The 26,533-nt window shown below is 39.5% G+C and overlaps 1 long non-coding RNA gene across 1 annotated transcript in view; it reads right to left on the bottom strand.

The window, feature by feature from the left end:
• LOC137164713 (uncharacterized) overlaps nt 1–24,436 on the bottom strand; it is a 58,913-nt gene extending 34,477 nt beyond the window's left edge. Inside the window, exon 1 of the long non-coding RNA XR_010923177.1 lies at nt 24,332–24,436. This is a non-coding gene — a long non-coding RNA (uncharacterized lncRNA). The remainder of the gene's footprint in view (nt 1–24,331) is intronic.
• Between the last annotated feature and the right edge of the window lie 2,097 nt (nt 24,437–26,533).

Here is a 26,533-nt window from a genome sequence, read left to right as displayed (position 1 = left end):
GAGAGGCTGTTCTAGAGTTGATTCTGACAAACAGGGAGGAATTGGCTGAGAATATGAAAGTGGAAAGCAGCTTGGATGAAACTGATCATGAAATGATAAGTTCGTTATTCTAAGGAATCGTAGTAGGAAAAACAGCAGAATAAAGACAATGGATTTCAAGAGTCAAACTTTACTAAACTCAGGAATTTGATAGGCTTGCTTCCCATGGGATCTTATCTAAGGGAAAAAACCAGTTTGAGAGATTTGGTAATTTTTCAAAGAGATATTATTAATGGCACAAGAGCAAACTATCCCACTGCATAGGAAAGATATGAAGTATGGAAAAAGACCACTTTGGCTTAACCAGGAGACCTTCAATAATCAAACTAAAAAACAAGAGCTCTACACAAAGGGTAGAAACTAGGTCAAATTAGTGCAGGTCCACACTTAGAAATTGACATTGACACAGCTGTAGCATGTCTAGTGAAGAGACCCTAAGCGGATGGAGAGCTCTTCTGTCAGCTTTCTAACTCAGCTACCACTTTGTGCGGAGGTGATGTCGGCTGGAGAAGCTCTGTCTACATGGGGAGTTAAGGTTGGCATAACTACATTGCTTGTGTGTAGATTTTTCACACCTCTGAGCAGCGTAGTTGTACTGAAATATGTATGTAGTATAGACCAAGCATTATAGACCAGTCAGCTTCAGTACCCAGAAAGATAATAGAGCAAATAATTTGCAAACACCTGCAAGATAAGGTGATAAGTAACCATGAGCATGGATTTGTCAAGAAAAAAAAAAAAAATCCAATGTCAAACCAACCAGATTGCTTTCTTTGACAAAGTAATAAGCCTTATGGTGGGGGGGAGCAGTAGGTGTGGTATATATTGACTTTAGTAAGACTTTTGATACTGTCTCCATGATCTTCTCATAAACAAACTAAGTTAATGGATCTTCTATAAAACGTAAGTACACAACTAGTTGGAAAACCATTCCCAGAGAGTAGTTATCAGTGGTTCATAATCAAGCTGGAAGGGCATATGGAGTGGGTTCCTCAGGGATCAGTTCTGGGCCCAGTTCTGTTCAATATCTTCATCAAGGATTTAGATAATGGCATAAAGAACACACTTATAAAGTTACAGATGATACCAAGATGGGAGGGGGTGCAAGTGCTCTGGAGGATAGGATTCAAATTCAAAATGATCTGAACAAACCAGAGAAATGGTCTGAAGTAAACAGGATGAAATTCAATAAGGACGAATGCTAAGTACTCCACTTAGGAGGAAAAAAAACCAATCAGTTGTAAACATACAAAATGGGAAATGACTGCCTAGGAAGGAGTACTGTGGAAAGGGATCTGGGGGTCATAGTCGATCACAAGCTAAATAGGAGTCAAAAAAGTGTTATACTGTTGCAAAAAAAGGCAAACATCATTCTGGGATGTATTAGCAAGAGTGTTTTAAGCAAGACACGAGTACTTCTTCTGCTCTACTCTGAGCTGATTAGGCCTCAGCTGGAGTATTGTCTCCAGTTCTGAGTGCCACATTTCAGGAAAGATGTGGATGAATTGGAGGAAGTCTAAAGGAGAGCAACAAAAGTAATAAAAGCTGTAAAAAGATTGAAAATATTGTGGCTGTTTAGTCTGAAGAGAAGAGAAGATTGAAGGGGGACATAAGTTTAAGTACATAAAAAGTTACAAGAAGGAGGGTGAACAATTGTTCTCCTTAACCACTGAGAATAGGACAAGAAGCAATGGGCTTAAATTGCAGCACGGGCAGTTTAGGATGGACATTAGGAAAAGCTTTCAGGGTAAGTAAGCACTGGAACAAATTGCCTAGGGGAGTTGTGGAATCTCCATCATTGGAAGTGTGTCTAACCTGTTCTTAAACACTTGTCAGGAATTATCTGATATTTCAGGAACACTGGTTAGTCTTCCCCTAGCAGCATTCAAAAAATGTAGAAGGATCCTGTCAGTCACAAATTTCAGTGGAAATACATCATTTTTCAGAAGCTTTTATATGGAGTTTGAGAAAAACATATATGCAAAACACCGCTACTGTCTGAGGCTACAAATCAGGGAAAGAAAGCTGTTGCTTAAACTTCATATTTATTACCTCACCTCTCTCATATTGTCAGACCAATTTTATTCATAAATATGTTTGGGGACACATTTAACCCCTGTCTGAGTCTTTCCTTTACTATAGTGTGTCCAGTGAAAATTTACACGCAATAGGCTTTGCTGGTTTAAATACTGGTGCAGAATTCTGAAGCAAGAAGTCTATTGGGAAGAGGGAAGGACTGCTGAAAACTGCTACAAAAACTCTTCACTAGGGGGAGGTGTACTTGGGGGGCAGGGGACCATGAACAATGCAGCCCAAAGCAGGCAAAAGTGTGTCAGTTCTCCAAATGCCTCCTCTCAAAAAGGACATAATACAACCAAATACTTAAGCACATGCTTAAAGTTACACCCATGCATACAGGGTTGCTCAAGTAGGGACACAAGTTGGGATTGTTTAAGCCTCTGACTGTTTGGGAAGGAAAAGGGTGGTATTTTTATTCTTCATTTTCCTCTTTTCTGGCGTTGTTATATTTAAGAGCATATACACAAAAGGTATAAATATCTGATAACATAATTCTTGTATAGTTGTATCTAGTGCATTAAGAAACAGATCCATTATAGTTAGATATTATTTCCTCACAGAAATAGCTATTCTCATCTTCACTCCATTGGTGAATGTATATTTCTCGGCCTGTGCAATGTTGTCTATAGAAGCATGTTTTTTGACAGTCAGGCATTTAATTAAATCTGTGGCTTGCTATCCAATGACCTAACCTTCCTGATTGTTGAGAAAGGGAGAGTAGTATGTGGAAATATACCATTTTTAGTAGTTAAATATGATTTGAATGGGGCATTTGAATAATTAAAATAATTGGTTTCCCGAAACAGTACTTTTTGAATTCACACCGTAATTGTGCCCACTTTCAATGTGATATGGACTTCTGATTGTGCTTGATTTCCTTCCGGCCCACTGCATTAAAATCTTCTATTACCATAAAATAAAACCATTTTTATTCTCACATGTACGTCAATGGCAGCAGATCAGTTTTCAAAACCTATGCCAGTTCCTAAGTAACTCAGCTTCTCAACATTATACTATTTGCGTAATGAAAGTAACTAATCCCTAAAGTAAATAGACAAATTGCATCTAGTCACTACCAAATTTATAACACTAAAGGTCATGTAAAATGACTTGCTTCCTTTAATATTATCCCACATGTGACTTCTCTCTCTTAAAAAAAAAAATGTATAATTCATGACACAATGGCAGTGGTAACAGTAGAACAGGGGAAACAAAGTATTTGCACTTGGCTTTGGAAACAAAACACAAGTGATCTTCAGACCATAAGAAACATATCTGCCAGCAAGGATTTATATCTATTTGATGCACTTTTCATTTGTCTTGAAATAGTCAAGTGGGGAGTCATTTGTAGATCTCTCTATTGTTATTCCTTGTATATCATATTCCAGCCCTATTTCAGTCCTTTACAGCACTGTAGTTTATTCAGCACTAAATATAAGAAACCACATAAACTAGTGCTCCTCAATGAAGTACTAAACAAGTTACTTAATAAATTGAGTCAACAGGTAGACTTTGGGCCAGATTTTTAAAAGGTATTTAGGTTCTTAGGTTTTTCCAGACTCCTAGAGGCCTAAAACACATTGATGTCAATAGGTGTTAGGAACCTAAAGGCTTTTGAAAAAACCAACTAGGGACCTAAATACCTTTAAATATATGACCCTTTATCTAGATTCGTGGATCTCTCATTACTAATTAAATCAAAGTAAAACAAAAAACCACCAATCTAAATATTTCCAAGGCACCAATCACTTATGTGGAAAGTATGTCACTATCTAAGGGTGTCTACACTGCACAAGACCAGGATTGTGGACTTGGTATTTCCAAGCCCACACTTAATCATCCACACTGAATTTACAATTGCTGGATCCGAGTCTCTGTCATGCAAACATCCATACTGCACTACAGAGACCTTCTGTTTTGGGTCTGCAGCTTGACCTGTGTTCACACTGCAAAATGATAGGGTTCGGACCCAAGTCACAGCAGGACTCAGGCTCTGACCCCTCCCCACCCAGCAAGGTCCTAGGGTACAGGTCTTCAGTGATTGCTGACACAAGTCAGACTGATTTGTGTGTGAAAGGAAGGGGAACTTGGGCTTAAACCTGAACAAGAGGCTGGGCTTAGTGTATAGTGTAAGCACACCCCAATAGGGATCTCTACACTACAATGAAAGACCCCTGGCACTGCTGCAGCTGGACCAGCCCAGCTGATTCAAACTCACAGGTCTTAAGACTGTGGGGCTAAAAACAGCAATGCATACATTTGGTTTGGTCTGGAGCTCAGGCTCTGAATCCCCATTTGGGGGGAGGAGGGATGAGGATCTCAGAGCCAGGACTCCAGCCCAACCAGGAAGGTCTACCCTGCTATTTTTAGTCCCATAGCCCAAGCCACACACGCCTAAATCAGTTGATCCAGACAGACATGGTGCCTTGGGTTTTTTATTGCAGTGTAGCCATACAACAGGATTACAGAACAAAATACACTAAGAATTAATAAAAATGATTTGTAAAGTACACCAAGACAACCAGCACATAAGTCACCTTTACCGGGACCTAACGAAAGACAGAAAAACTTGCAGTATGACAAATATTAGCTGTTTTTATGTGAAATTTTTTGGGGGAAAATCCACAAAGAAAGAAAAAAGTGTTTTGCATTTCAAAAACTGAAAGATTTAGGACAATTATTTTTTCTCCCCCTCTTTTTCCTCCTTTTCAGTGGATATTTTTTGGTTATCAAAAAACTTAACTTGCAAACAAAATACAAATTTTCCACAAAATCACTTGTTCAGGGAAAGATGCCATTATCCATCAATCAGTGTTTAACAAAAACAATTAAGTCAACTCTAGTGATGGGCGAGATCCTTCTCACCTTTTTCACCTGAGTTCTCCCACTGAAACATAATGCAATTACTCACATGAGTAAAGTCAGCAGGATTTAACTAGTAATGTGTGTCCAAAATTTAACAAAATTTCACTTCAAAATATACAGTAGGTTCTACTTCATTTAGATCAGGTTGTTATAGGAGAGATATACACAAGTATTTATTCCACTGATCTTATGGGATAGATATAAACTGTTTGTAACATTGTTTGGTACTCAAGCACGTATTCTACATGGCCCGATGCAACATGAGCTGAAGTCAACGAAGGCTCCATTGAATTCAGTGGGCATTGGACTGAAGGACTAATGGGCAAGGTGAAATTTATCCACTTGGAGTGCTAGCCAAATCCATATATTTATTTTTGTTTAGGACCTATAAATCAGGCATCCAGGTATTGCATGATCATGTTTTACTATGGATTTATACATTTTAAGCACAAGGTGATAATGTAGGATCAAATTCCCCAACCTTTACTCCAGTAAATCACTTCATTTCCTAAGGGGTGCTTTGACTAAATAAAGGAATATATGGTTTTGACTCATGCTGCTTTTCAAACATTAATTTGGTAAATCTCATAAGGCTTGGAAAAATGACTGAAAACAGAAGTTAGAGAAAACTGACACATGCAGTTAGTCTGAATGACTTATCCAAGACTACAAAGGAAGCTGAGTGTCCAAGCCAGGAGAGAACACAGCAGCACCTCGCTCCTGACTCCATGCTCAGCCCACTATACGGTGTCTCTTGCTTTTAGCAGATGTGTTTAAGTGAGTGGCAATGTCATTGTTAACTTGTTTCATTATTTACCATCCAATAGGAAGGTGAGGATGGAGACAGGTCTCACCCAAATTAAACTTGGATTATATCATCTTGAAAGATATTACTAATTAGAAATGAACTAATTGTTGAGCTCCAGCCCAGCTTAGATCTGGTGCTTGCATTCTGATTGATCACATGGATCTGTATGAATGAGATGAAAAATGTGGAATAGCACAGGTATTAAGTGCCAGCTGAAGAATAGAGAACAGCACTGCATGTATAATGGAACTTCCTAGAGCATCTTAGTGCCAGAGTGGGGTACCCTATTGACAATGAATATTTAGAGTATGAGCAGCCGCAGTGAAGTTAATAGGGCTGTGTGTGGAAAAGGTATTACCCAATGTGAGAATAAAGGTATTGCAGTCTGGCCTTTATATTGTTGTTAATGAATTTTGAACTGGGAATTTTAAGAGATGTATGTTGGGTGTAGGTCCTGAACCGGTGCACTATAAATTCTCTCATTTGTGGTGGTGGTGTTTGGTTGGATGGCTTTTTGGAGAGTTTTAATAAGCATATGCAATTAATGAAGTTTCCATCGCATGTTTTCTTAACAGATTCCAAAAGTTATTAGAAGAAGTTAGTAGAAGACACTAGGAGAAGTAGGTAATCTGTTATCTTTACAACTAAAAATAAATCATATTCTGGCTCAGGTTAACATAGCATACAGCTATGCAAATCATCTATATATCAGGGAGAGTGACCCTGAGGTCATCTGGCCCAGTGAAAGGGAAGGGAAGTTCACCTCCACTCCTATGTGTGGCATGGGAGTAACTACAGACTTTGGGTTTCACTAACTTCAGTATAATTCCAGCAGGGGGGAAAGCTGGGATCAAATCAGGGTCCCTACATTGGTTTGATTATTTTGTTCATAGCACACACAAAGTTAGATACAAATATAAAATGCTTTTGCTAGAAGGTTACACCATAACTCTATTCCTTAGAATTCAGAATCCTAACACACACACAAGCCCAAAGCAGGCTGCTCCCTACTAACAGAGGCACCATCTTACTGTGTACTGGTTGGCTGCGAACTGATTGCTGCTCACATACTTCCCTATAAGCCCCTTGGCCTACAAACAGGATCATGAAAAAACCCTAATAAAAGTGATAGCTTACAATTTTAACACATTTTTCAATATACCCCAGTTAGCACCAAGGCTTCTCACCCTCCTTTCAGAATTGGGATGGGCAATTGTCTTTGCCTTGATGGGTTCCCATATCTTCTCCCATGCAATAGTTCTGTTTCACAACTATCATACAAGAATACGGTCTATAGAAAATAGCCAAATCAGTCTCCCTAGATGGTAAGGCCCCTTCACTCACCTCAGTCTAGTCACATGTTTAAGCTGGTTAGTGCCAAGGCATTGCCTTCCCCAACATCAACTCAAGGGCAAAACAGTCACTGAGGAATCCACTGGGGGCAGAACCACACCCAGTAGGGGAAGAGACAGGATCTTAATGTTGCTACATCACTGTGCTTCCATGTTGCAGATGCAGCTTGGCCTAGAATTTGAAAACCTGGATCCTGAATAACTGCAAACTTGTAAACTATATGCTCAACCACTAGTATGAAGCTGAAGGAACTAAAACACCAATGAACTACCTGAAGCAACTATTGCAACAACATAGGAATTGGCCAAGTTATATCCTTCATTGAAGATATAGGGGCCAATTCACCACTGCATTACTCCCATTTTATACTGGGGGTGCTCCACTGATGCTAACAAAAAACACCCCACATTGGTGGTGTAACAGTGATGAATCACGCCCATTCAGTATATGCTTCCAATAACCATGCATTATTTGTCCTAATTAGCTGTGACATTTCATCCATCACATGAAGAATTCCATAGATCAAAGAAATAGTTTTTGATCTGCTTGACAAAGTCTTAAACAAGTATTTAGATCAAATATTAGTCTCAAACCTTAAGAACACTCATGTCTTACTTTAATCCCTACTTTAAGACCCATTTTGGCATTAGAATTCAAGCCACAATCCCTGCAATTTCACAAAGTGAGAATTTTTAATGCTGATTATGGGGAAACAAAGTACAGTTTTTACCCTGACATTTAAATATTACACAAACACATCTACATCCTATTGTAAAGACTTCAGCTATCTTCCTTAGAATTTTACTTACCAGATTGCTAGCAACAGTTTGGAAAAACAAAAAAAGGTATAATTATGTAAATCAAGTACATCAGAGTAAAATTTTAATAAGACTAAATGTTGGCAAAATATAATTCAATCCAAAATGTCTGCAACAGCAACACAACTCAAGATGTAACCAAAGAAGGATTAAACATATTAGTTATGTCTGGGAATAAACAAGTAAGTTTACAGAATGTATTCCAGTGCAAGTTTTTTTTTTTTTTTTAAATATAATGTAGAATGGATTTTAGTCTTTGTAAACTGTGAAGCTTATCAGAAATTGTTGTTTTGGCTGAAGTTTAACCATACTTCTACTAAAGCTTAATCAACCCAATGGATTTTTTTTATTGATTAGTCATTGTTACTTATATGTAGCCTCCAACATTTTTGTAAAATTTCATGCTGCTATCAGAGGTAAGAGTTAACACTGTCTAGAGCTTGGAATAGTTTAAAGACTGCTAGGCTATGCAGTGGTTTCAGAACTAGGTCAAATATCCACAAGAAATTAGGAGCTAGACCACTGGTGATTGATTCCAACTACATGGTACAGTAAAAAGACGACATCTCACAATTTCATTGTTAACCTTTGGTTTCTTCACTCAATGACAACCTTATAGTCTTCAGACCGCTAAGCAATCCGATATAGACTGATAATGTTACCTACCTATTCTATTTCCAAAATAAAGGCAATCAGCATTTGTCACCCAAATTCAACTATTTCCACTGGCTATACAGATCTCAATGATGTCTTGCAATAGGATAATCCAGAATAAATTGGTCAAGTCTAAGTAAACAGGTAATCAAATAATTTATGTTTCTTCTTTGGAGCCAATCTATAGATAATGGCTCTATAAACTCTAATTAGTAATATCTGTTGTTGGACTAGACACTTAGCATAGCATACCAAATTTACAGGAAAAAAAAAAGAACACCCCAATTGTCTATTATACTTCAAGAAATGTTAATAAATGGGGAGAGGGGGTACTAGACATTTTTTTTAAAGTGCAGGAACTGAATGTGACTTGTGCACCACTGTCTTTTATATTAATAAAGTTCCTTTTCTATAAATATAGCACTGGTGTTCATTTTAACTGAGTTGATTAGTTTAAAACCATTCCTGGACATGCATAATGTCTACGATTCTCAAAAAAGTGAGCATTCACCTTGCGAGCCCCAATTTTTAGGTGCCTAGTGTGAAACACCATTGAAGGGGCCTGATTTTCAGAGGGTGGTGCTAAACACTTACTTTAAAAGGCCCTGATTTATAGGATCTCAAGCTACACACTCAAAAATGGAGGCACCCAAAGCAACTAGTTGCTTTAGAAAAAACTTGCCTAATAAAAGCCTGTAGAAGTGCAGTTTTATAAATAATGTACTTGGATCAAAATGTCCAGGCCTGGAAGCCTAAGCAGAAGACACCTAACTAAAAGTGCCTGATCAGAGGTACCGAGCACCTGACACTCATGGATTTCTGAAAATTAGGTGTTTAATTAGAAGCCTATTTAGGTGACTACGGCCTGGTCTATACTTACAGTGAAATTCAGCAGCAGTCGACAGGAGGTATGCAAGAGTAGCTTGTGTATCTCCCATTAACTTCCTAAATTCTAATGAGCATGGCGTCCCCACTATGCTGCGCTGATGGGAAATGCCCTCCTGTTGACACAGCATTACTCTTTTTCCAGGGGTGGATTTAAGTCAATTTCCAGATTGATTGAGTGGGTCTCCACTTCTGCTCAATCAATCTCAAAGAATCGATCTGACAGCGGTGAATCTGCTGTGAATAGGTACACACTTTTGAATGCTGGCCTTAGAGAATAGTGTTTTTGGTACGGAGAAAGACAAAGGCAGACAATTTTACATATTAAACAGCCAATGGAGCTCAGTGGCCCTGGAACTTCTCAGTCTGTCACAGCAATTTTAAATGCTCCCATTCAAAACAGATCAGCTCTTCTCATCCCGCTTAGAATCTGAAAAGCTAAGTGCATGTGATTTACAGACAGAATTCAAAGTGAGAGAAGGTCAAAAAGTTTCTGGTAGACCAGTAAACATGCCCATACCATGTATCACTTTTATAAAATGACTGATTTGAATAAAGAGAGAAGAACAGAAAGCCAAATACTCTGATGAGAACTTTATGATACGTTATAATATCATGAATTTCAAGGACAGAAGGGACCATTGTGATCTAGTCTGACCTCCTGTAAAATACAGGCCATAGAATTTCCCCAAAATAATTCCTAAAGCATTTATCTTAGAAAACATCCAATCTTGATTAAAAATTTCCAGTGATAGAGAATCCACATGACTCTTGGTAAATTGTTCCAACAGTTAATTACATTCACCATAACATTTTATGCCTTATTTCCAGTCTGATCAACCTCTTTGGCCTCATATACTGCAAGAGTAATAATTAGAATATCATTCAGAGACAAGGTATTTCAGAAATTTAGTATGGACTCTACTTAGAGCAATGAGTGTCAAATCCTGCTTACTTTGCTAGTGAATATTCTTGTTGACTTCAGCAATACTGAGTCAAATCATGGAATGATTAAACATATGGGCACTTAAGACTATAGTGGAAGATTAGCCTACTATCTACCATTTAAGCAACCAAATGCATAGGTGATCTGGAAGAAAGAATGATAATTTAGGCCCCAATCCTACAGCTCCATGCAGACAGTTCTCCCAGCAGAGAGTTCACTGAATGACCAGGGTCTTAGGGTGTGCAACAAATAAGCTGTCTACATAACAATGACTATTCAGCAGGATAGAGAATTACTGTGTGGTGGCAGGAGAGAGAGGGTAGACTGTATAAAAATTATTTAAAGTTCAAAAGGGGATTTTAAAGTAATGGAAAAGGGTCTTATTTGATTAAAGTATTACTGAAAAAAATTTGCTCAGCTCTATTTGACATTTTAGTACAACATTTTCCTCACAAAAATGGAATTTTTTCTACATTTTTTTAACTACAGACTGAACCTTCATACTGCACACAAAGAAAAGATTCCTAATACACTGTCCCATTATTAGCTATAGGTTGCAGCTGCACAAGTAGAATATTTTCACACAATCCAGGAACCAAGTAGCCCACATTAAGATTACCTGCCTCCAAAACAACATTCTAAAAAGTACTTTTCTTTATAATGACTATACGAGAATATGGTGGATTATGGCAGGCTACTGGTAGTGGCTCAGATACTGCAGTACTGAGGATAGTGTACGAATCCATGTAGAACAGAACATTACTAGGGAAAAGGCACAGTGTCTCCTTTTTATTTAAAAAAGTTGCCATGTTATCAATGGAAGAGAACCACTGTCAGACAGCATCATTTTCCTGCTCCTACACAAGTGCTGCAAAGGAGAGAAAATAGAGCACCGGAGATGAATAGGAGACTGGTAGTCCACAGCCCTTGTTGTCACTCCCTTTGAAACAGGTTTCAGTGAATTTCCCCAGGGAAGCGTAGAAATTGATTGCAATCTTTGATTTGACACATGAACAAAGTTAACTCAGTCTTCCTATGCTGCATGCTTTCTTACTACAGTGATACAAACCTATATATTAGATGAACAGAAAAGTAAACTACAGCCTCCCAATTCTGCAATGAGTTCTCTGTGCTCATTTAGAACCACATCTAAATCAACGAGATTTTGTTCATTCAGAGCTCACAGTATCAGGGCCTACCCAATACTTTAAAACAAATGGTTGTGGCCTTCGACAGTACCATAACACCTCACTAGTGAGCTCAGGTACCAACCACTTATGCATCATTTTGTCCTTCCAAGGCATTTCTCAGGTAAAGGATAATAAAAAGCACCAGAAATAAAAGAAATTCCTATAAATTACCTGTGGCCTAAAGACTTAAAACGAGGTTAGAAAAAAAAAATGGCAATCTTAGGCTGACATTTATATTCCTATCTTAGGGTAGGGTGAAATCCTGGGTCCATCAAAGTCAATGACAAAACTCCAACTGATTTCAAAGCAGTCCAAAGTGTTTACTGTTCCCGCACCTTTGTGTAACTTACATTAAGATTACTGAGAGCCCCATGCATGAACCTGGAGCAATATGACAAACTACTGGAATACACCAACAAACTACTACGGTTAGTCAAGAGTGAGCCACTATAACTTCCATTCTGGTACAATTATGTGAGTGGAGATTAAGTGCACCTTAGACTTCTAAGTATGTTCTTTGGCACAAGGCATAAAATATTCATACATAGGAGGGAGGGTATTCATACCTACAGAGAATATTTTCAAAAGCTATATCTGCATCTCATCATTTATACTACTCACAGCAAGTAAGGAAAGCGTACCAAGAGAAAAAATGTCTGGGCTCCACTCCATGTGGACACATTGCCATTGTGAAAAATACTCGGTATGTAAATATAACCAATTGAAGCTCTGAAACCAAGCTCACCTTTCCTATTTTAAGAGTACATTCAACATGTTTCAGTGACTTATTTACAAGAAGTTTTCTACCAATTATTCATGTCAGCCTAGGCTTTCAAACATCCATAGTCCAGCATCTAAAAACAAGTGGCCTGACTGACAGATGCTGACTACTCACAAGTACCACCGAATTCAATGAAGGTGCCTAAATATGGATGATGTAGGCACCTATATTCAGGCACATGCATTTGATATGTTGACCTTCATTTATTGTTTGTATTGCAGTAGCACCAGACACACCAGTTGGGAATGGGCCCTGGTGGTAGCAGGCGCTACATGTGCACAGGAAGACATATCCCTGTAATGCTTTCAAGGCATTCTACGAACAGGGAAGACATTCACTTTTCACTCCCGACATGAACTTTTAACTGGCAATCAACTATAAATCATAATTACCCTGTAACATGGCTAATAGTGACAGCCAGTAAACATACCATCTAGAAAAAAACAAAGCAGATACCTGGATTTTGAAGGAGGCTTGGAAGCAGAGTTTAATATTTGCATTTTATGAACTCTGTGATACGACCCATGCCCAGGGTTGTCAATGCCAAGGTCAGGGCAGGCTGCAAAAGGAAAGCAGATTCTCCCCATGCTGGTGGGTGACACTGAAGCCCGGCTTCCCAACCAGCCACAATCTGCTTCTGATTACCCTACACTAGATATCAAGAAGCCAGTACACAAATGTACACAGCCCCCTTTATTGCATTTCAGCTCCTGGCTCCCAAATCAGCACTAGGTCAAGCAAAGAGACCAGTTACTTAAACTTTACGCTCTTTACTAAAAAGGTTCCCTCTGACCCCAAGGGGTCAGCCACAGCACCAATTCAATATGAGTTTGGATCTTACCTAAAATACCACGCTGTCAGCCAATCCTTTAGTGTCTAAACTAAAGGTTTATTGTAAAAAGAAAGGAATAAACCATGAGAGAAATGTTAAAGGGTTAAAGTGAATCACAGATATACAAATGATTAAAAGTCCATATACTTCAGGTTTCTGGAGGAAATGTGGATTTGCAGGCTTGTGTAGTTCTCTCTGGTTCACATCCAGTACCTGGATGGGTCTAAGTCCTTCGGTTCAGTTGCAAGATGAATTGGTCCAGAGATAGGTGTATGTCTGCAGACTGGACAGGAACAAAGACAAACTGGTTTCTCTGGCTTGATCTTATAAACCCCCTCCTCTGGTCATGTGGTCTGTGGGCAGTCACAAGACCCAAAATGGAGTCCAGAGTCACATGGGCCAATCCTGGTGACTCCTCTGGTGTGCCTAGGGTCCATAGTCACATGGGACAGTCCTGATGCTTCATCAGGTAGGCTGCCTGCCGTGGAGTCCAGAGTCAGGTAAGCAGGTTTTGGTGACTCAGTGGTGATGCTGGCTTCTCCCTCAGGGCCCCTTGCACCTGGGAATGCCTTAATGGGCCATTATGCAGGCCATTGTTCTGCAGCCTTCCTATCTGGGGTGTTGCCCAGGCAGAACAATTTGAAATACAGATCTCAAATACATCTATAACTTCCATTTCAAATATCACACATGAACATAAGTATTATCTTACTTAGCACATTATAACCTTCCTAACAGTACCTGACATGGCATATCCCACATGGATTATGATTCTGCCATACTGATGTCACCCAATATACTAAATGCCCCCCACTCAAGCCAGCCCGCATGATAAACTCCTTTCATAAAAATGTATCTGCCCAACCTCCCAGCTGAAGGCCTGACCCTGATACTCTTATTCATGTGATAGCCCCATCAAGTTCCATGAAAATACAGAGGAAAGTAAGGACTGCAATATTAGCCCCTAATATAAAATACATGAAACCTAGGGTGTAAGCCTAGCTACTCAATCACTTAATTTAAGATTAATTACCAGTACAATTCAACATTCACACTAAGTTTAGTGGATAAACTGAATGAGTTTATTTTTTGTTTTATATTACCATGCAAAAGGAAATCCATAACATGTTTAAATCCCCACAGTATGTGCATATGATTAATCAGTCCCAACCATCAAACAATATGTGGAGGACACAGACAGGCTACAGTTTAATCTCAGATTCCACAAATCACTGCAGTCTGTAGTGTATCTACATCCAAAACCAACACATGACATTAATCATTCTTGACCAGCCTATATAGCCAGATGAATTTGCTGAGTTTTTGTTCCAGATTTCAATAAAAACATTGGAGGCACAAAAAACATTAAGCTGGAATAGCAAAAATACTAGGAGCCAAATAATAAAGAAAACAAGAGAACATACACTATCCCCAATACACGAGTATAACCAAGATTAAAGTTTGGCCATGTAAGCCTTCTACTGAAGTGAATGCCACAAAAGTAACAATGCAAATAATTTATAGTAAACCTAATCACTCCCACTTTCCATAGAAGGATCTCAAAGAACTTTGCAAATACTAACTACCTTGGCCCTGTAACATACTTGCAAAGCAGGTAAGTATTAAGGGCTGCTATTTCGCAGCTGTGCAATAGGCATTATTTAGGGCCTCAATCCTGCAAAGACTACACACTTGCTTAACTTCATATACTGTGAATAATCTCAACATCAATGGATTACTCAGCATTCATACAGTTAAATACATTTATAAGCCTTTTTAGGAATCGGGCCTAAGCCACGTACTTAAAACCACCCATAAATTCTATGGTAGATGCAAACAAGACCAAGCTCTTTTCAGTCCCAGTCCTTCCCTTCTCCCTCCTCCACTCCAGTTTGAATTTAGTTAAATAGACAGTAAAATTCACCACATTGGACTGAGTTTAATCCTATAAACCAGATTGCAGCTCCTACTATAAACAGGAATAGCTGATCATTGATTTCTACTCAGAGCCTCTCATTGATTTCAGTGTGGAGGTCTGCACATGAAACCATGGAAACATTAGACTCATTCAATTCAGAAGCTCAGTGGGCTCTCTGTATTTTAACCTGCAAGCCCCTAACCTACACCAGCCCAGAGTTTACTTTCTATCTGCAAAAGTAAGGTCCATCCCCAAAATGTGCAGAAAGATAATAAGTAGAGCTGGTTGGAAATTTTCCAGAACAACATTTTTCCACTGGAAAATGCAGCTTTGTTGAAAGCTAAACGTTTTGCATAAACATGTCATCGATAATGAAATTTCAAAGGAACCCTTGATTTTTTGCCGACTCACTCACCTGGTTCCTTGGTGGTCCACCTGTCAGGCTGTCCTGGAGCTGAAAGCCTGGAAACGCTAGCTCCCAAGCTTGTCTCCCCCCAGCAGCCTAGGTTTCCAGGACTTTTAGGGTCCCTGGCTACAAAGCAGCTCACTTGGTGGACTGCATCAGAAGCAGATCTCAGCTCCTCAGCAGCAATGGAAGAAGGATCCCTGAGGTACTTAGCTTCCTGCCTGTCAGGCTTTGGGCTCAAGAAGCTTCAGCAACATTTACAAAAGGTCAGAATAAAACACTGTTAAAAAAAATTGCTAAAGTGAAATTCTGGAATTCCCATTCTGTGGGAAATTTCAAAAATTTCATTTTTAGTTTGGATCTGGAAGTTTTTTTTTTTGTTTGTTGGTTTTTTAATTTCAGAGTTTCCCCCAGTGAATGGGGATTCTAGTTTCCAGCCAGCTCTAGAAATCAGGCAAGGCATGCAATTCATCAAAATCCCAACAAGGATTAAGACTTGAATCTGCAGCTAAGTAGGATAAAAAAGGCTATCAATCCTGCAGCATGATGGCTGGTAAGGTGATTACCATCTAGTCTGGGAAACGTTCTCCTCTTCACTCTTCTGGGATAGTATTTCAAATCTGACTTTGTATTTATCACCTTAGCAGACTGAGACACTGATCTTGGTGCCTTCAGGTGCTATCACAATAATAAAGTCAAGAAATTGTGAGGGTTAACCACCTCCCCATGCTCAAAAAAAAAAAGTTTCCTTGCAATCACATTGTTCACTCTACTTGTATGTTCTATCCCTTTCTTCTACCCGGTCTGTCTCATCTATCAGAGTGCAAGCTCTTCACAGCATGGATTGCCGATTACTGTTGAAACAGTGCCTAGCACAATAAGATCCCATTCTGAGTCAGTCCCTAGGTGCTACCATAATAAACATTAACAACTTTTTAAAACTTTCAAAAATTATATCTTTAAGTCTTAAAAAGGATTTTTCTAGTCCTTATTGCAGAAAGCATCAGTTTGTGATAATCCTGTTCAGATGAGTTAAGAGTTAGTAACTACAGGTAAACTCATTTTCAAGAGGCTCTTTTGAAATAAACCTGCAATTTCCTATTAAAATCTGTCAACATGAAGCCAGATTTAGCAAAAATAGGATTCTGAGCACCTCAAAAGCTATGGTAAACTAAGCTAACTGCAATGTATTTCAAATAAAGAAATGATGGCCTTATGGCTAATATGCAGGACTGGAAGTCTGAAAATCTGGCTTTTATTTCTGATCTTTCAGAGACTTTGTTCATGACCTTGAAGGATTCAGTTAGTGGACATATTTGAAAATTTTGCCCTAACTGTGGTAGCCTCAATTTTAAAATGCCCAGCTTGAGATTATAAAGTGTCTCAAGCTGGACACACAAAAAGCTGACACACAAAATTAGTGGACATTTTTGAAAATTTTAGCCAAAGGTTCAGTGTACAGCTGGTAGACAACATTCCTACAGCAGGTTCCCCTCCCCCCCCCCCCCCGAAAATGTGCATTCATTGAAATCAAAGTGTCCTGTGGGAAAAATGTTTGACAAAAAAAAAAAAAAAAAAAAACTTCATTTTGACTAAAAAAATTGAAACTAAGTGTTTGATAAGGTCAAATATGTTCCATTTTCTATTTTGACCTTTTCAGAAAGGCACATTTTAATTTCTTTTGTCTTTAAATGACTTTCAAATGTTTTTAAACAAAAAACCAAATGTAATTTTATTTTCTGAAAATAAAATGTTTCAATTGACCCAAAATGAATTCTTTAAGATTTCATTTTGCAGACAATTTCAAAAATTGACATTGTTCTAATTCTAAATGAAAACAAATTTTGAAATTACAGAATTTCCCAGTTCCTGGGAATTCCAGTTCCTGTACCACTCTCATTCTGGGTGAGACAGTTTGCCCATCTGTTAAAGGAGGATAATACTGAACTAAGTAGGAGGGAGTCTGTGAGGTTGAATTCATGTCTTCAGGGCACTTTGAGATCTTCAGATGGAAGGTACTACAGAAAGTACAAAATATCACCATATTAGCTAATTTTATCTATTGATGCTAATTCTAACACTTCTAGTGTCTTAAAAGGTGACCTCTCTCCCCCCTTCACCTACAGAGCACTCTGCTGGGATGAAGGAATGTGAATGCTGGCTTCCATCCCCACCCACAGTAGCAGATACCCAGGTGTACGGTGATGAACATCTCTGTGAATTAACATCAAGATGATAAAGGAAATCAGATCAGTTCTCAAAAGAATGATTTATGGATGCACAAACAACAAGAATTAGATATAGATTTTAAAACAAGTTTCTGCACTACATTACTGTAGTGTTTGTCCATATAACCTAGGGGATGTCAGAGAAATGGGAATATTTTTGTTTTATTACAAAAAAAAGTGGTGAATTCAAGTGGCTTTTCAACAGACGCTCACATACTAGGATGATGAGCACCACAGAAAATGTCTACAAGTGCACTAATTTAATATAAGTCCTGCATACAAAAAGTGTCATAGTTGGTACTAACTCCACTGGAGGAATTGTAGAGAAAAAAAAATTTTTTTTTTTTAATTATGAGAGACAGAATCCTGGAGAATATTCTGTAAGACTGCTAGAAATGATTTATTCTTTGTTTTCTTATATTCATCCAACTTGGATAGCGAGTCCCTATCTGCTTCTGTGCTGTATTCACTTGTAATTTACTACTGAGTTGGGTTAACATGTTTCATATGGGTTACATTTGGAATGCAGAACTAAGAACTTTGACTGCCCCAGCTTAATGAATTTTTAACAACTAGGTCTCCACTTAAAAAGGAAGTATTAGCAGAGACATAACTCAAATGCATGGCTACAGAAGTTCAAAGCAGACAATCATGTACTACACAAGACTTTCCCCACTGATGGCAGTACTGATGTGTTCTGTGCCAAGAGAACAATGATTCCGTACACAAGGCAAGATGAAAAGAGCTGAGTGCTCTGAAGGAAATATACATGGCTTGTAGCTGCTTGTATTCTAAAAGACAGACCTTTCTATGTTCACCCATAAGGATCACAGCCTACTTTATCAGTGTACGTACATGCACTATGATTAAGTTACAAGGGACTGATACATTATTGTTGTTGTTCTTCTCTGTGCCAAGCAGTAGCAGATTTTGGGGGCCTTGCAGGTCCAACTGGAGTGGGGGGGGAGTCAGTGATTAGGAGTCTAGTATATTCTAAATGCAACTTTTTTATATTATATTATATACAACTATCTTTGACCAGAGGTGGTCACAAACAGTGCACAGCAATTCCTTCTTTTAAGGCCACAGCCAAAACACAAGAGCCCTGTTCCCAGTGAGAAAGCCTGCCTCAAGAATCGACTCCAGTTAAAGTAAGGCAGAGTGCAAATTCTCCTGTTGCTTGCAGCAGCACCTTCAGAATCAAAGTTCATTACAAAACTAATAACCAGTGGCATTTTTTCAAAGAAATAATGCTCACACATTAAGAAAGAACTTTTAAGGCTTGGTGTAACACCACCACTGGATGACCCCTGCCATAATATTGTGATGGCTCAGGTGTGAGCTGCAGCAGTTCTCTCTCTCTGTCTCTCCCATAGGTACTCTTCCCAAGTGATAGACCTCAGCCTGCATTCCCCTCTCCCCCTCCGCCCCACAGTGAAACTCTGATTCTTCCTACTTTCGACTTGCTACAGGCTACAACACCCCTACTTCCACCATTCTGCCACAGTTACAAGGTGAGTGATTGCAAGGGGCTACAAGGCACTAGTGCCCCCCTTTCTTGACAAGTATCACTACATTCACCTTACTACAGGGAGAATTGGATTTCAGTGTGGCAGACCCCTCCTTGTTTACCACTGTGTTAACATGTCTGTCTTAACTGCAGTTGGTATCTGCAAGATCCTGCTCTTTGGGTATCCGTGGCCAGCAGCTGATCAAAGTGACTCATAACAGTTCCTTCCAAACAGGCATATTGTCCATTTACACAAAGCTACACACCAAGTAGGAAGAAAGGAATAAACCCACAATACATTCCTACACCTGGGATTTCCCTGCAGAGCCCATTATCCCCTGAAAGCTCAGGCAAGCCCAGCAGATCCCCCGCCTTACTTCCATAACCCTGCCACATGCTCTGTCTATATCAGGGTCTCTCCACAAAAAATTGCTGCCAGCTTCCCACACCTTTTCTTCTAAGATTTGGGAAGAACAGGGGGGGGATTTTACTGCATAGCAAATACTTTGATTTTATTCTCTGGTCTTGGAAAAAATAGACTTGCCACCTTCTGGCAGGGAGGGATTCTCCAATGACTAGCCCATCCAATGTTTCTCTTAAGGACCTTTGGTGTTCTCCCCAGAGACACCCATTATCGATCATTGTTTTATGTCCTGTTTGATCCCACCTCAGAGCCTCCTTTAATTTAACTCCCCACAGTTAGTCAGAATATCATCAAGCATGTAAGCCAAGGCACATAGAATAGTCATGCAAAATACAGATCTCACCCACCTTCTCCTCAGTTATCTGTGTTCTCCTCATGGCCCGTATCCTTTACTGCAGTCAGGTATGTTTTTCATGTGCCATAGAAACAGTGGCCCAGATTTTGAGCTGAGACTGAGCAATGCTTGGTGCATCTTGGAAATGGGGGGCAGGGAGTTTAAAGTTGAATATAATTATTGGATTATTATATCCAGTGTAATCAGGATAATTATTTCACTAATGCAATGTCACCTTTGCTGTCTCCCAATACCAAAATGTTCTGAAGCCTGTCCAACCCCAGCATAACCTAGAGCTGCCTCAGAGCTGCCCAATTGCATGCCAGTTGTCAATGGTCCAACGGGTAGCATCTCCTGAGAACTATAGATCGATCATGCACAAGGAAGCCTTTGTCATGCCTCCTACATCAGTGGCCCTGAAGGGGATGAGGGGTAGTAGCACTATAGGAACTCTAGAGCATCCAAGGATCTCCCTGAGCAAGAGAATTAGCCCATGGCTAGCTAAGCTAGCTTTAGAACAGCTTTGCACCAGCAAGATGGTACAAAGCAACTCCAATATATCATGGAACCAGACCCAATGTATGCAAAGTCTTTTAGTTTATTTTTAAAATTGGTTTAAAAAGGACAAAGACACCATGACTGCTTCCCCAAAGGGTTGGGAGGCATCTCACGGCTACCTGCGCTTAGCTTGATGCAGTCTTGTCTGTCTCTACTGTAGCTCAGCTCCCTGAAACCAACAGCCTCTGGCCACACAAATGCACTGACTTCCTGGTCTCCACAGACTTTGCCCAGGCTAGTGACAGACACCAGGACCGTATTATTCATTAGGCACAATGCTAGGGCCTACGAAACTTTTAAGGCCTACGAAACATTTTTATATAGTTTTAAATAAAAAATTATATTAATAGCTTATAATCAAATTAGTTATTTTGGATGGGGGGCCTACAAAGGCAAGTGTGCCTAGGGCCTACGAAGGTCTTAAAACGGCCCTGACAGACACACCAACCTCTAAGGCTTTGGGGTGCTCCCTGCAGCACACAGCCCATCCCTGGACACTCAGAAGTTATCAGGTAAGCGATTCACAAAGAGCCAGTGTACACACAGCTTGACTGGCACTATTCAGAATGAGGACCTTTATAATATTCCAGCATTGTAACATACTCATAGTGAAACTATCATAAGTAAGTTTTAAGAGATACTGAGTGAGGATAATGGAAACAGAAATGGTTACACATATCAAAGTATAACACTTGTTAGAGTCTAACTTCAGATTTAGCGAACTGTAACCGGTTAAAATCTATGTTTAAAGTAGGTTTTCACCTAAAGTAAACTCCCAGCATCACTAACCCACCTAACTGGGATCCACTGTACACAGATGCAAAAAGTGCTGTCCTTTTTGCTCCCTCAGTGATAGATAAAGTGTCCTCTTGCCTTCCTCTTATATCCCAAAGTCCATTACTTTTGTACCCAGAACCAGAATGAACCCCTGGGGTTCATTTCCTGGGGTGCTGGCTCCAAGGTGTCTTCACATACTTCTGTTTACTCTGCATGCAGATGGGACTTCCATTGTATTCACTTACAATGCTTCATTTACATCTGATGGAAAGATAACACCTTATCTCCTGCCTAAAAGAAGCCTGTTTGTCAGTTCTGTCTGGGACAGTCCCTACACATATATTCAATACATACAGCTCCTTCAAGATCATCTGTACATACATCCTACAATATGTAGGAAAATCAGTATAAGTTTTCATTAGACACCTTACATAACCCTTTTTGGATAAATACTAAGAAAGTAGCATGTGGGATGTAATGAGTTGTTCATGACGGATAGGAGTTGCTGTTATAGAACAATGCCAATTGGCAAAGGATTCACTGGAGTGTTCTTAGTGTCTGACACTATTTTTGACCTGTAAAAGTGATGCACTTCCTGCCCACGTCTCCAGCAGAGTGCACATCTGGTGATTTTAGCACCACAATTTACATTTCATTACAGAAGTGAACAAGGCATATTGGCACCAGTGTGCCTGAAAAACTTGGTTTCTCTTTGAAAAAACATTGTGTTTTTAGGCTACCAATTTAAACTCCTGGAGAATGGTCTTGTTCAATTTGACTGAGCACCATAGTCCCTAGACGTATGGGGTGAAATCATGGCCCATTAAAGTTCTGGGAATTTTACACTTCTGTTTTTCTAAAATTTGAGAAAAATAAAGTCAAGCTCCTACATTATATAAAGTTTCATTTAATTGTGGAGCCAGCTGGTTCAGTAAACATATGGTACATGACAAAATAAAGTTATTCCTTACCAACAATGGAAAGCTAAATTGCATTTTTATGCACTACCCCATGCCCAGGCTTCTGCTCTGAGTTACTGTAAACAATTAAAAAGATGCAGAATGGCACAGTAAACTCATTTGTCAAGCAGTTTCAAAGCTCTAGATAGCAGGGTTTGAGTTAAAAACGGTTTAATCAGTAGTGCCTCTGCCACAGCTTTCTTCATAATTCTAACTAGCATAGGATTTTTGAAAGCGAGTTCTTCATTGCAAGCTTCCCTGCCATGTTTTGAGCCCTCTATATGATCTATTTACATATTGTCGATTTGTTACCACCACACTAGAGATTAGGACCACATTCTCTGTTCAGTTATGTAACTCCACGGAAGTCAGCATAAAACCAATGTAATGCAGTGGTCAATAAAACAATTTCATCCTAATCTCTTAATTTTCAGGCGTATATTGTGACAAGGGGATCTGGGCCTTAGGAGTCGAAATACTTTGAGTGCTCCAAGTTCTACTGAAACCAATTGGATGTGAGGACCTGTACCTAAGACCATATAGGTGTAAACACTCAAGACATTACACTTTTGACTGACATGTCTAGTTCTTGTTCTCAGACCAAATGTGAATTTCTGAAGAATTTCTCTTTGGTCATTTTTCAGTTCTGATCAAGAGCAAACAATATTCTGAGCAGGTTACAAATATATTTAGAGTTGTTTTGCTTAGTGCAGCTCAAACATGACTTCATTTTCCATATTGAGTTTGATGGAAAAACATTTCCTTTGTCATTAAAGGAAAAAAAACCCAACTATTAAACAAAGGGCCTCATGCTCTAGTATGTGCAACCACCACCTGAAGGGAACTGGAAACTCTGGGGCTGATTCAGAGCTCATTGAAGCCAATGGGAGTCTTTTCATTAACTTCTGTTATATCTGGATCTGCTATCTGTGCATTTGTACTTGAGTTCTCGCCATTGTGTTTGAACAGGGGAAGTAGTAGTTTCCCCCTACACCTTGTGGAGACAGGACTGCCAAACCAATATCCTAGAGGAAGCTACTGGAGGCCCTGTGCCCCATCGAGCTCCTTGGTACGGTGACTCCAATGTGTTGTGTTGCCATGGGCTACCCCATTAGGTGTTGCCTCTGAACCCATTCAGGAGGGTTCACCTTGCAGAAGAGTAACCTGCACAAGTGCATGTGGCTTTGTTCAGCATTCACTTGCAGCTTCTTGTCCCATGAGTTTATGTAGAGGGTAACAAGGAAGAACATGCACTGTTGCTGCCAAATGCTGCTCTAAGAATCAAATTCTGTGCACTGATGCACTCATACAATTCCCACTGATCTCAGTGGGAGCCATACATGTGGTGACTAAGACTAGAATTTGCCCTGGATAAAAGTTTAAATCTCTTACATAAAGAGTTTTGTTTGTTTTTTTAAGTACAGTGAGCATGGAACTCTTTTAGGAAAGAGGATCAAACAAGTGTCCCTCTATCATAGGACATCTGACCAGTGGTTAAAGCACATGACAAAGTCAGGACTTCTTGTTTCCATTTCCCACCTTTCCCCAGAATCATTATTTGATTTAGTCCTCACCTTAGCTGCGTGACTGCTGTCCCTTACTTCAACCATTTGTTTAACTAAAAAAAAAAAACCCACAACCCAAAACCACCACCATAATGCCAGCCACAGGAAAGGTTAACTGATCTTTACAACACACCTTGAGGTCCTTAAATAAAAATTATTCTACATGTGTAAAAGTATCTTTAGCTGCTAGCCATTCAAAAAGCCATCATGCAGGTATCAGGGTGTCATCAGTTGGCCACCTCCCACACACCCTGAAGGCAAACTTGCAGTTAGGTCCTTGCCTCAGTTTGCCCCTTCAAGGGGCTTCTTCAGTTAATCACTAACCCTTTTATCTATTCAGAGCATTTTTCAGTTTTTTAGATGATCAAAACATTCAAAACATTCTCAAGTCCATCCATTTACCTCCTTATCAGGTCACTCCCAGGCTTTCTATCTTCCCACCTTGCAGGTTTCTCTGCTGGAGCAAATAGGCTCCAGCAACCTCTGCACACTCCACTCTGTTCTTCTTATCAACTCATCCACTGTGTAACGTCCTGCTACTCTTTATAGGGGAATCAGTGGTTCTTTGCTCAGGTGTGCCTCCTTAGTAACTAGGGTTTGCTGGACCCAGGCCTCTACCCCTTAAAGAGGCAAGCCAAACTGTTACACAGGACAATTGTACAGCATAACTTTAGGTAGATCCTGACTCAACCGTGTGGACTGTGTTTGGCACCTGGGAAGCTGAATATGTGTTACAGATTTTTTTTTTAATTTAATTTTATTTTTTTTTGCAACTTCTCACCATTTTTGAGAAGCAGTTGATTCAAATAATGAAAATATGGTATACTTTTCTGTCATAATGCACACTATAGATCTTGGACAATTACAGAGATTTTCTTCAAATGTGTTTCTTGCCCATCATGCTGAGAGACCAACCTAACCTCTCAGAAGCACAACAGCAACCGAGGGTGAAATTCAGAGGGCTAACACAAGGGCTACCTAACTAGCCTATTGAGAGGGTTAAGTCTTAAGGAATACATGGCCTTGTGTTGGCCCCCTTCACACACAGTACAAATAAGAGGGATTTTGGTCAAGGACATCACTTATGTGAGAGAAAGTAATGATAAAGATAACTTGAACCCAAGCCTGGGTATCTTCTCCACTATCTTATACTTTTCAGTTAGTACATTAAGCATATGTCCTAGGACCATCTAAATTTAGCTTTGGCAGATAATGACTCACTTAAATTGCTTTAAATTATTTTATCTCCCTGACATTTTCTATTTCAAGGCAACAAAGGGATTTTTTGCTCAATTTTTTTAAAAAGAAAAAAAATTCCTGCAGAAGATCTATTAATTGTATTTTTTTTTTAAATGTTGTTAGAAATCTTTTTTCTGGATTAGTAAGAAAGATTGGGATTTCTGAAAACAGTTCTATAAAATCATTACACACTGGGCTTTACTTGGGATCCTTCCTTCTTGGAATAGTAACTTCTGCTGCCAAAATAAAATCTGCTTAACCATTCAGATGATCGGTACATTTGGAACTAATTCAGAGCAAATGAGATGAGATTATTAGAATTTAATAACTATAACACAGAAGTATAGGCAAAAAAAAACCAAACCCACTACGGAAACACTATCTTCCACCCACCCTCACTCGTGCATAGAGCCAAAATACTTTTCATTTTTTACCTCAGGAAACATTGTAGGACTAATGTAAAATGGATGTTCTTGGACAGCACTATTATAAAGGCCCAGTTAGAAGTCAATCTGGGGTTATTTTCCCTGATCCAAACTGAATAACTTCACTGCATTATCAGAAGAGTTATCACTGCTGCTGGTCAGAATGCTGAAAAAAAACGCATAAACTCCGACCCCTGAAATACCTACTTTGGAGATTAGCTTCCATTTCTCTGACAAAAAGTAAAACACAGAACAAGGAAGCAGCATTGGGTGAAAAGTACTTTATTTCTCAAACTTTTCCAGTGATTTTCGTGAACCTGCTCTTATCTTAATTAGGCATATGGAGTTTAAGAGCCAGGTGCCAAACTTAAGGAGGCACCATCATCATCTCTTTTCCCCATCCCAAAAGCCACCTCTGAATACACCAAGTGACCAGAAATGCATTAGGGGCACAGGAGGCTGATTTATTTATGAAGAATGCCATGTCATCTGTAGAGCATGGCAGCAAACACCAAAGGAGAAGGGTTTGATGATAGGCACCTTAGAACTAACGAATATAGACAGACAGTTTAAGATTGATGACATTCCACAAGCATCTTCTTCCCACCCCAGCTACATGGTATAAAGGGAGAAGGGATGGAGACATGGAAATGACTGGAGAGCTGGTAGAGTGGGAATCAGGCAGAGCTGAGTGCTGACTCCAGAGCTGAGTGCTGACATGGAAATGACTGGAGAGCTGGTAGAGTGGGAATCAGGCAGAGCTGAGTGCTGACTCATGTGTCCTCCACATGAGGGGGAAGGAAGTGACAGAAGCAGGCTGTGGGCAAGTGCACGTGCAGAGTCCATGTAGTGAAGTCAGAGAGGAATGGAGGGTAAACGCAGACAAGGAGAGAGAGACTGGGAGTCTGCCAGCAGAGGAGGAAAAAGGGAGTGGAGATCA

This window comes from Emydura macquarii, unplaced genomic scaffold (assembly GCF_026122565.2).
Source record: "Emydura macquarii macquarii isolate MOO-44397 ecotype Brisbane River unplaced genomic scaffold, CSIRO-AGI_Emac_v2 contig_2681, whole genome shotgun sequence".
In the NCBI taxonomy this organism is placed as follows: domain Eukaryota; kingdom Metazoa; phylum Chordata; order Testudines; family Chelidae; genus Emydura; species Emydura macquarii.
Note: the sequence above shows the minus strand (reverse complement) of the source record. Positions and strands in the feature narration are given on the sequence as shown.